The sequence below is a fragment of the Mustela nigripes genome, unplaced genomic scaffold (assembly GCF_022355385.1).
Source record: "Mustela nigripes isolate SB6536 unplaced genomic scaffold, MUSNIG.SB6536 HiC_scaffold_75, whole genome shotgun sequence".
Classification (NCBI taxonomy): domain Eukaryota; kingdom Metazoa; phylum Chordata; class Mammalia; order Carnivora; family Mustelidae; genus Mustela; species Mustela nigripes.
The window spans coordinates 5,490,326-5,501,158 of NW_026739490.1; the positions used below are offsets into that span (position 1 = coordinate 5,490,326).

General features: G+C 46.9%; 1 long non-coding RNA gene across 1 annotated transcript in view; it reads right to left on the reverse strand.

Moving 5' to 3' along the window:
• The window catches only part of LOC132008098 (uncharacterized), a 52,631-nt gene extending 48,498 nt beyond the window's left edge, over positions 1–4,133 (reverse strand). The window contains exon 1 of the long non-coding RNA XR_009401539.1: positions 4,050–4,133. This is a non-coding gene — a long non-coding RNA (uncharacterized LOC132008098). The remainder of the gene's footprint in view (positions 1–4,049) is intronic.
• Positions 4,134–10,833: the final 6,700 nt, after the last annotated feature.

The window sequence follows — 10,833 nt, forward strand, 5'->3', positions numbered from 1 at the left end:
TTGTCTGTCTCTTCCCACCAGAATATAAGCTACCTGATGGCAGGAACTTCCTTTCTCCAGTGCTATGTCCCCGACCCCCAAGTAATGTCCGGGAGTGTGCTGAACGACCAAATCAGTGCATAAATTCCTGCCTCAAAGCCTCTGTCTGATGACTGTGCTGATTTGCTGTCAACATTTCTATGGAAGAATGAAAAGAAACTTGTTCCTCAAAAGAGGAACATCCAAAGATGTCACAAAGCTAGTTTAACCAGAGGAAGAATGCCCCAAGCTTTGCCTGTTCAGATAGTACTTCTCCCCAAAAAGCAATTCCTGCTTTGGTGGTGGTGGGGGGTGGTCTTTTGAACCCTAAAACCTTCACAGAGCAGTTTCAGAAGCCCTGTATTAGATGATTTCTAAAAGCTTCTCTAACCCAAAAGTCAAATACAGTGAGGGGATCTGAAGAACCAAAAATACTTTCCCTGGTCTCTGCTTCCCTTGGAGCCACTGCTGCTCTGAAAGTGGCCAGAGAGGTAGAAGGAAAAACCTGATACCATGTGACATTATTGCCCCAATAACCAAGGCCCTTGAAAGTGGTAGGGCTGCTGTGAAAAATTCTCATTGCTTCCTGCTGTCTCAGGATTTAATGTCAAGTGATCCACTGACAGATGAAGAAATTGCATCAAGGAAGCCAGCTCATCCTTGGGGAAATGAGAACACAGTCCCTGACGTCAGAGCGACGCCAGCATCCTCTATTAGCAGAGGCTACATTGTTACCAAGATGCCACTGCTGTCCGCCTCATTATGGAAATGATACAGAAATCTACAGCAGATGTCACTGCCAGCTTCTGGACTGTGAATCAATGACACCAACGCTTCAGGAGTCAAATTAGAAGGCTAGACAAGGTCATTGAACTTGCGTATTAAACGAGGTAATGGGATGTAATACGGTTTCTGGATCAAGCGTTCAATAAACGCTAGCTGCTGTTAGTCTGGGTGATGTGAAATGGACTGTTACTAGCTTCCTGGGTGGATTCACTCATTCATTTAGACACATCTGTGGGGCCCCTACTATGTGCTAGGCAATAAAGAGAGGGGAATGGCTATAAACGATGACCCTGCCTTTTGTCAGTTAACAAGAGAAATCACAATGCTGACGGCATCAAAGAGCCACTAACATTTTCTGAGCACTTGTTTTGCATCGGGGACTGGGGGGCCCTTTTATTATTATTATTATTATTACTATTATTAAGATTTTATTTATTTGAGAGAGACAAGGAGGGAGAGCAGGGGGAGGGGAAGAGGGAGAGAGTGAATCTCAAGCAGACTCTGAGCTGAGCTCAGAGCCTGAGGGGCTGGGCTTAAGCTGAAGACCCTGAAATCATAATCTGTGGTGAAACTAAGAGTTGGAAGCTTAAGTGACTGAGCCCCCCAGGTGCCCCAGCTGGATCCTTTAAGTGAAATATCTCATATAATCCTCACAATAGCCCTGGGTGTTACGACCCTTATTCCAAAGATAAGGAAACTGAGGCTCAGAGACTTATCCAAGGTCACATGGGGGAGGGGCTCATATCTCCTCTGACTTTCGAACCCAGTGTTCCAGTAACCTTCACATAAAGGCTTATCATTTTATCTAGGATGTGAGGGCTGTGATGTCTGTCACCCCATTGATCGCCAGGGTGTGGCTGTGACCTCTGTCACTCCATTGATCACCAGGGTTGATTCGGCTGATCTGGCTGGCTAGTCGGGTGTCCCCTTTCTCTCACTGCTCCATGTGCGTCCCTTCTGAAGCTGCGCTCCCACCGCACAGTGGAAGAGGACCGACCTTCCCCAATCGAGGAGGACTGCTCTTCAGTCAAGGGTATCGGAGTAGCTGTGCTCCCCTGCGAGAACCTCCCAGTAAGCTCTCAAGGTTTGTTTTACCTAGTGGGTTATCACTGAAGGAGGATAAACAGAAGCCCACCTTCTGGTGAGCTAAAGGAGGGTTTCTGTAAAGAAAACTACTATTAGGAGATGCTCCTGCTTCAGCTGGGAGAGGAGGTCCCCGGGGGGGGCCAAATCCAGGACTGTGTAGCAGCAGTGCCATCAGACTGGCAGGCAGAAGCACACCTAGCTGCATTGCCAGATCTTCTGAGAAACGGGCGGGTGGGGGGAGGGGGAGTTCTTCCCAGATCTTTTGCTGGGGGGAGGGATGGAACCATCCTCATTTTACCCCCAAACTTCTTGGCATTTGTACCTATGAGAATTACAAAGTATAAACCGAGACATTTCCTCCCCCTCAGAATCCACACAGCATCTCATCTGTAACCCTCAGGGCCCTTGTCACTTTCTGCCTTACTATTCTAGAGACTCCCTGACATAGGAAGAGCTAATTTTTACTGAATATATTACCAGGAGAGGCTAAACATATATAAATAAATAATACCAGGCACCCTTTGAGGAAAGAGCTTTCAAGGTAGTTGAGGAAACTGTGCATGATCTGCCCAAGGTCACGCAAAAAACCAGCAGCATACCGAAACCCAGCTGAATCACCCACCACCCAGCGGTCTTTTCAGGACACCATATTGCCTCTTTGAACCATGTCAAAGGCTGAAAAACTTTGAGAGGAAAAAGGAGAAATGCAGGCAAGTATATCCGTAATGTAGCCAGAGGATAAGGGTCTTTGAGGCGGCGGTATAAAATCAGATCCTCCTCAACTCCTAGGCCACCATGGGCAACCCGAAGATAATAGTGATAACAAATATAATCGTGGTAATAATGGGGAGCATTTATAGAGCATTTCCAATGTGCCTGGCACCACTCTTGGGGTTTTAAAAATATTAACTCTTATAATCCTTACAATTATGTTAGATGGATGCTATTACTATCTCCGCTTCCCAGTGAGGCTGCGTACAGAAAGGTTACGTCATTTGCTCAAGTTAGCAAGCATTCATTACTAACAGAAATAAACATTTATTGAGCACTTGCCATGTGCAGGAACCTGAGCCCAGAAACTTGGACACCTCAAGCAACCCTAAGATAAATACCGTCATGATCACCACTGCCCAATGAATCCGGGGGGTTCCGGAAGGTAACGTGTCCCACCGGCTGAGCTCAGGGACCATGCTCTTAGCCACTAGCTCCGCCGCCACACGCAGGGCGAGCTGCTACAGCCTGGGTGCGAGGGTGGCACTGGGCAGAGGCCTGTACGCTCCCGGGCGTAATCCCTGGCCGGGGCGGCACGGAGGGTCGGATGGGAGGGTGAGGAAGGCCAGCTCCGGGATGCCCTCACCCAATCCCCCGCGCACGGCTAGGGCTAGCCGCTGCTGCCGCCTGCTGCCGGCCCACACCCGGAGTCCAGGTCACCGCCTGCCTCAGCCCTCCAGGGAGCCCTGCCTGCGGCCCAGATCCCCTCGCAGCAGCCCCGCACCCTTCCGCAAGCCCACCACCTCGCACCCAGAGAAAACACAAGTCCACTGCCCTGCACTCCCTGCGCTCTTCCCTCCGCCCTTCCTTCCAATCCCGTAGCCCCCGCCCCCCACCTCCTCTCCATCCCATCCCCCGCGCGACGCAAAGCCGTGCCTGCGGCCTCGACCCCAGGTTGCTATGGTGATGCGGGACCCCGGAGACGCGCCGGAAGGGGCGGGGTGGCGGGCGCGCGCCCTTGTTCGGGAACGCCGGCAGGGCGCAGCCGGTTGCCATGGTGATGCGGGCCAGGAGAAGGGCCGGGTGGGGTGGGGTCGGAGGGCTGAGGGCGCGCTCCCCCCTCCAGGAAGCGCCCGGGAAGCGCCGACGCGCGCGTTCTTCCTCGACCCAGCCAAACTACTCTGGGACTTGGAGGGGTCTGGAAAGCTCCAAGCAGCCCCGCCGCCGGGTCGGAGAGACCCGCCGGGCTCTCTGAATTCCCGGGTTGATGGGGCCTCGTTTTCCGCCGTCAGTGGCCTCCGTTGCCGTGGTGATGCGGACCGTGGGGGTCGGCTGGGTCGCGCGTGGCTCGGGGGTCCGCCTCCCGCTCCCACCCCGCCCAGCCCCTCCCCTCCCCGTCCCACCGGGTGTGGGTAGCAGACGGCGATGAGAATCACCCGAAGCCCTACCTAGACACGTAGGACCGTCGGGCCTGAGACCTGCTTCCTGGGGCTCCCGACGACTCCACGGTGTTGGCTTCCCATCAGTGCGCGAAGGCGCACGAGGGTGGGCAGGTCCCTGTCTCTGCAAGACCCGTCGACCTTTTCGACGCCAGCTAATTCTCCTAGCAAAGGATATGCCATAATGTACTTAACTATTCTCCTACGGGAGTGCACCAATTTTTTTTTTCCCAATCTTTTGTGACTACAAACAATGCTATATTAACATCCTTGTATATATACCTCTGTGTAAATGTGCAGTTTCCTCTGTAGAATTTCCAAAAGTCAAATTGCAGTCAAAAGCCAAATGCAATTTTAAAATTTCCGTGGAGATGGCCGAATTGCTCTCCAAAGACAGTAGCAAATTTACAACCCCACCAAAACTGGAATCCAATAATTTTAATTAGAATTATATCAACTATGATGAACTGTTGTGAAAGGATTTTTCCAGAGCCAATGCCATTAAGCCAATTTAATCCTTTTTAAAATTTTTCTTTTTTTTTTTTGTTTTGTTTTTTGTTTGTTTGTTTGTTTTTGTTTTAAGTAATCTCTACACCCAACCAATGGCTGGAACTCATGACTCCAAGATCCCTAAGATCCCTGAGATCAAGAGTTGCCTGCTCTAGGGCTGAGCCTGCCAGATGTCCCGCCAATTTAATTCTTCAATTTAATTCAAATCAATTTTTTTCAATATAGTCAAAACAGTATCCATTCCCATTTTTATTTCATGGAAATTATCTTCTCTGAACAACTTTTACATGTAAAGTTCTTAATAAATATTTTACATGTTTAATAATTTGTGTATCATTTTACTTTCATACTATTGCAAAGTATTTCACGTCAACATCATTTTATTGAAAAAGAAAAAAAGAAAAGAACTTCTGATATTCAGAAGCTGCCCTGACACTCTGGCTTGGCCATATTACTCTCTATTGGGCATTAGCAAATCACAGAATTTCAACCTTAAACAAGGTTACTCTGATAGCATGATAAAATGAGACAGAATAAGGCTACTTTATAACTTTGTCTAAGCACACACAAAAACGTCGCTATCACACAAAATAACCAAACATCCCTCTCTCGGCTAGAATAAGTAACTGCTACTTCTTTACCAATTAGTTTGATATAGTTTGCCTTCTTTAGAAGTTAGATTAAGTGAGGGGTTAGCCAGGTGGCTCCGTCGGTTAAGCATCTGGCCTTCAGTTTGGGTCATGGTCCCACGGTCCTGGGATCGAGCCCCACATCAGGCTGACTGCTCAGTGGGGAGACTGCTTCTCCCTTTCCCTCTGCTTCTCACCCTGCTTGTGTGTGTGCTCTCTCTGCCAACTAAATGGATAAATAAAATCTTAAAAAAAAAAAGATTTACTGAGATACCCAATCATGGAATTTCCCTTGTTTTCCAAAAGCATCCAATCCAGACCAAACACTGCTTTCGTAGACATTCCCCAAATCTACCAACCAGAGCTCAAATAGTGTTTTCTTTCTAACCCTTAACTGAGACACCCCATGGTTCCAAACCCCAGGGTGTATGTCCTCCCTCCTCCAACTTGTTCAAGGACAGGTGTGTTCCTGGTGTCTTTGGCTAGGTCGCAGTGCTGCTAGGAAGTTCAAATATTCTTTGGTAAAATTTTGCCAGTCTAAAATTTCTCAATGGCAGTCCTTAATAAATGTTTAGTAAAGAACAAATTGTACACGGGCAGTCTATTTCAGTTTGATTATTTCAACCTGTTAAAAAACAAAACTCTACCCAGTGAACTTTAAGATCCAACCCCTCTATTAAGTGACTCAAAAATCCCTGAACATCCCAGCTAATAAGTAGAGAAGAGCCTGGAGGAATTGTACAAAATGGAAGATTTTTATAAGAAAGGAGGGTGGGACAAGAAGTTATTAGCAAAAGAAAAGAAAGGATTGTTTCAGGCAAGGTACTGGGCCCTTAGGGGGAACCAGGGGATCTGATTAGGTGGATTACAGATTGATTGAATTCCAGATTGATTGGTTAAAAATTCTACTCCTGGAGAATTTTACACTACAAATTAAGTCTCAGCTTGCACAGAAATAGGAACTGACTGGCCTCAATTTGCCCTTTGGATGGGAATGAAAAAGTCCCTCCAGATGGAGGGATCAGCCAAATACAAGGTGTTTATCCATTAAGGACATATTCATTGAGTGGGACTCTATGCTGGAAATTGCACTTGGCACTGGGATACAGGGATGAACAAGTCCCACGAGGCCCCTGCCCTCACAGAGTTCTCAGTCCTAGTGGGAGAGATGCAAGTTAAGTCATCACACCGATGATTACTATGTGTGATGACTGTTGCAAAGAGAACCTCAGGATTCTCTGTGACCCAGGATAATGGCAACCTTATCATTCAGGTCAAGGAAAAGGGGTTCAAGGAAGGCTTCTTTGAGATAGTGACTTTTTAATGTGAGATGGAAGGAGTATTTGGAAGAGCGTTCCTGGCAGAGGGAACAACCCATGGCCTCCAGTGAGAGCCGCTTCACTCTTTGGAAAGCAAGAGCATGAAAAGTGCCAGTGTCACTGGAATACGAGGAATGAACGGGCCAGGGTGTTGGGGGAGGAAGTTGGTAGAAAGGTGTGGGTCCTCCAAGGTCTTGTCCAGGTCTTGTGCATTTTAACTGCGAAGCAACAGCCAAGGAAGAGTATGGAGAGGAGTGGTTTGATTAGATCAGAAACACATGAAACCCATGAGAAGGAGACTACCACGCTTGTCCAAGGGAGTGATGATCATAATTGGACCAGGCAGTGCTCAGAGAAGGGAAGTGTTGAGGATGGCATGGGATTGGCATGGATGGAGGACTGTGTGAGGTGAGGACATGTCTAGTGAAAAATATGGAAACAACCCTGTTCATGACCTGAATTGGGTTCTCCTCAAAAATTCGTGGGTTGTCCTAATCCCCAAGCACTTAGAAAGCAATTGAATTTGGAGACAGGTGATGAAGGTTAATCCAACATGTCCTCATGGACAGAGAAAAGGATGTGTGAGGGCACCCCAAGAAGGCAGCCATCTGCAAGCCCAAGAGAAAGACCCATGGAGAGATCAGAACTGCCCACAGCCCTGCTCCCGAGCTGTGAGGAAACACAGTTCTGTGGCTCAGCCACTTGGTCTGGGGTGTTCTGTTCTGGCCTCCTTGGCCGACTGATACAAACCCGGATGTCCGAAAAATGGCCGGTGGGGAAAGAAATCGTGCTGTATCCGTGTTATGGAGGAGTCTCATCCCGAGATTGGCCTGTATTAATTTGAGATTGCAGCTTCATGAGGAGTCCTCTCTTGCGCCGGAGGAATTTCATTGCGTTTACGAGGACCAGTACTGAACTTTCTAGGATCAGCTTCTGGGGGTCATTGTCACAGTGACCTCTTTAGTGCGGGTCGGGTCGTAGTTAAGTTTGCTACTTTGGGCAGAGTTGCCGGGGGCCGGGGAGGAGGGGAGAGCTCGGAGCTAGTGTCTTACCCTCTGGCAACAGGGGTGAGGGGTTCCTGAATAGCAGAAGCCTCAGTCTCAACAGACAATTGCCAAAAGCAAGCTGGACAAAAGAGGCAAGAAGGACAAGACCAAAAGCTTCCTGCCCAGGCTGCCTTCATAGAGACCTGCGCTGGGTAGGACACGAATGCCAAAGCCTGAGACTTTCCCGCAGCACTCTGAAAGCAAACATGCTCAAGACTCCACTTCCTTCCTCCAGAATTGGCTGATGTTTCAGACACAGAGCTGTTTACAGGTGACATCTTTGACTCTTCTACTGTCTCAGACCTTAGGGAACCAACCGCAGCTGCTTTTCAAACAAACTGTTGGTCAGAAGAAATAAAGGGGCTACAGAAACGCTCATTCTTGTGCGGTCCCCTTCTGGGCTTCATGCAAAGACAATGCCGTGGCAACAGACACTTGACTCTGATTTGGAAATCTGAAAATCAGTCCATCCTTGTTATAGCATCTTTTTTTTTTTTTTTTTTTTTTTTACAACTGTGATTCAGACCGTGGAAAAGAACTCATTTAATGAAGTAGCACTTTGATTTTACAATAAATATATCAGTGAATGTGCTACGTGATAGCAGCAACAATCCCAACCAACCCTCGCATTGTTCCCTTTGCTTTCCTTTGTCTCTTTTGTTCTGTTTCTTTTTTTGACTTAGGAGCTCTTGTAGTAATGGTGTGCCATCAGCTTACGTAGTAATTTTCTTTTCCACTTGTGAAAATTCACCCTATAAATTTTTTAAGGAATGAAGTAACCTTGTAATAAGGGGGTAAACTATTCTGTGCAAATATTTAAACGAATAAGGCAGACGGGGAAAAAATGAGGTAGAGCTCTATATCCTGATCTGTAAAGATGTCCGAATCATACATGGGGGAAAAAAGCATGTAGATTATGAACCTTTTTTGTTTTTTAATAAAACCACTTATTACTAGAGTCTGAAGGGAAAAAAATCTGGAAGCCTATACAGCCAACTTTTAAAATACCTTAAAAATTCTGCCGTTTAAGGATCTAAGTTCTGTCCCATGAATGCTGGTGATGATTTCTTGCTGCAGAGAAACTGTAATACATGATAATGTGCTGGAGGCCAAGAAAAGACTTATGATTGTCGGTGACACATGACTGAGTGTGGCCTTTGGGGTCAAACCACATATAAATACTAGTAAAGCTTAACGTCTGTCTTTGTGGGTGTGTGGGTGTGTGTACGCATCTATCTTTTAAAAAAATAAGCATAGCCATAAATACAAGTCCTAATATTTTCTTCTCCCACCCCAGGCGATCATCTTGAATATCCCCATGCACCCTACTGGAGAGACCGCCATTAACTCTATAGGTAGAGCACTCTGCAGTGAGTGGTGGGTCTTTAGAACAGTGTTTATGCGATTAGAATACGATTTTGCAAATAAAACATGCACCGTGTCTGAGAGCCCACAACTGTTCAGAGAAAGGAGGCACCCACACACCTCTGTATTTGTTTTCTCACTCGAGAAAGGGGGATGATGGACTTTGATGATATCTAAAAAGTTTTCCCACTGGCTTTCTGCAAGTCCCAGACCTCTCAAGTCATTGATTAAAGCTTGTGAAGTGGCCATGCTGGATTGAAGTGGTGTCCTTAAGGAAAATTGCGTCCAGAATGACTGCTTCATAGTGGGCTATGCAGCAATTTTTGGAATAAAGTTATTTAAAGTCATTTAGTGCAATTTTGTGTGGTTTTTCCACATTGAAGAGGGTTTGTTTTCTGAAACTTGAATTTAATAAAAGGAATTTAATAGCCATCTGCTCATAATACATCAAAATATTGGTTTTCAGGCTTTTAACTGCTGCAGGAGGTGGAGGTTCTGGAAAGAAGCATAAGCTAAATGCTAAGCACTGTTACTTAGCGCAGAAATGAAGATGGCACATTGCCAAAGCAATTGGGTACGTTTTTTAGAAATTTTTTTGTTTATTAGAATGAAATTCAGAGAACTTTTAAGCAAGAAGTATGCAAACAATCAAAATGGCATTGAGTTAGAGAATGTTAATGGATCGGTAGAACAATCTTTCTGAAACCCTCTGTGCTAGGGTTGGTGAAGGACATACAATATGACTGGATGACATTTGTCATGACATTTATTGTACTCTGTGACAGGCTGAGCCAGATCAAAGGCTGGGTTATCTGCACAGCTGCCCACAGCGCTATTCTGAGAGTAGCACTAAAATGTCAACCAGACCAATGGGAAATAGAGGCCAGTTACTGGAGCGCTTTACACAAGGTTCTTTCAAGGTTGGCAAACTGTTAAGTGGTCTTGTTCCCACTGATGAAGGCAGCATGGGATGGGGGGAAAGGAGACTTGGATCAAACTGAGAAGGGGACCAGGCTAGGCTAGGCTGACCTGAAGGTGAAGCAGGAGCCAGCCCTGAGGGGAACCAAGAGAATGTTCCAGGCAGAAGGATGGTGAGTGCAAAAATGCTGGTCCTGGGTATTCAGGAAAGAGAAGGGAGGCCACTGTGGTTGGAGCACAAAGCCTGGGAGGGATGTGTCTGGCTGGAGGGGATGTACAGGAATAGACAGACCTAGAAGGATACTTCTAGTTAGAACCAATAGGATTTGCAGGACAGAAGGTGGGAGGGAATTATGACTCCTGGAGTTATAGCTGATGCATCTGGGTGGATGGGTGACCTTTCGCTGATATGTATGTAGTGGGCCTGGGAACACAAGGTTGTAAGTAAAGGGTCAAGGGCTCTGTTTGGAACATAAGTGTGAGACGTTAGACATCCAGGTGACAACATCAAACAAGCAGCTGAGTATCCAAGTTCCCAGTGGAGATCTCTGGGAATAGGCTGGAGCTGAAGACAGGAATCTATGGCTCAGAAGACAGGTGCATTAAAACCGCAGGGCAGAATGAGATCCTGCCGGGAAAGGATGGATGGTGCAGGCAGAGAGGAAGAAGGGCTCAGGGCTGATCCCTGAGGAAGGTCATTGTTCAGACATCAAGTAGAGGAAGCCCTATAAGACTGAGAAAGAGGGACTGGTGGGTGAGATTCGGGGAGATTCTTTGGGACCAAGTCCATTCAGACCCAGAGAGCGGAAAATGCCCAACAAGTGTCATAGTACGTTTAGTACAAACGACATATTTGTTGTCCTTTGGTTTTGCCCCGTAAGGAAGAGTCCCGTGCAGAAGATGCATCTCTGACTGCCAGTTCTCCAGCCTTTACCACCTGCTCGCAGAAGTGAGACATGACATGCTGTTCGGGGAATAAGGGAGTCTCATTGTCCCCCCAGTTGCT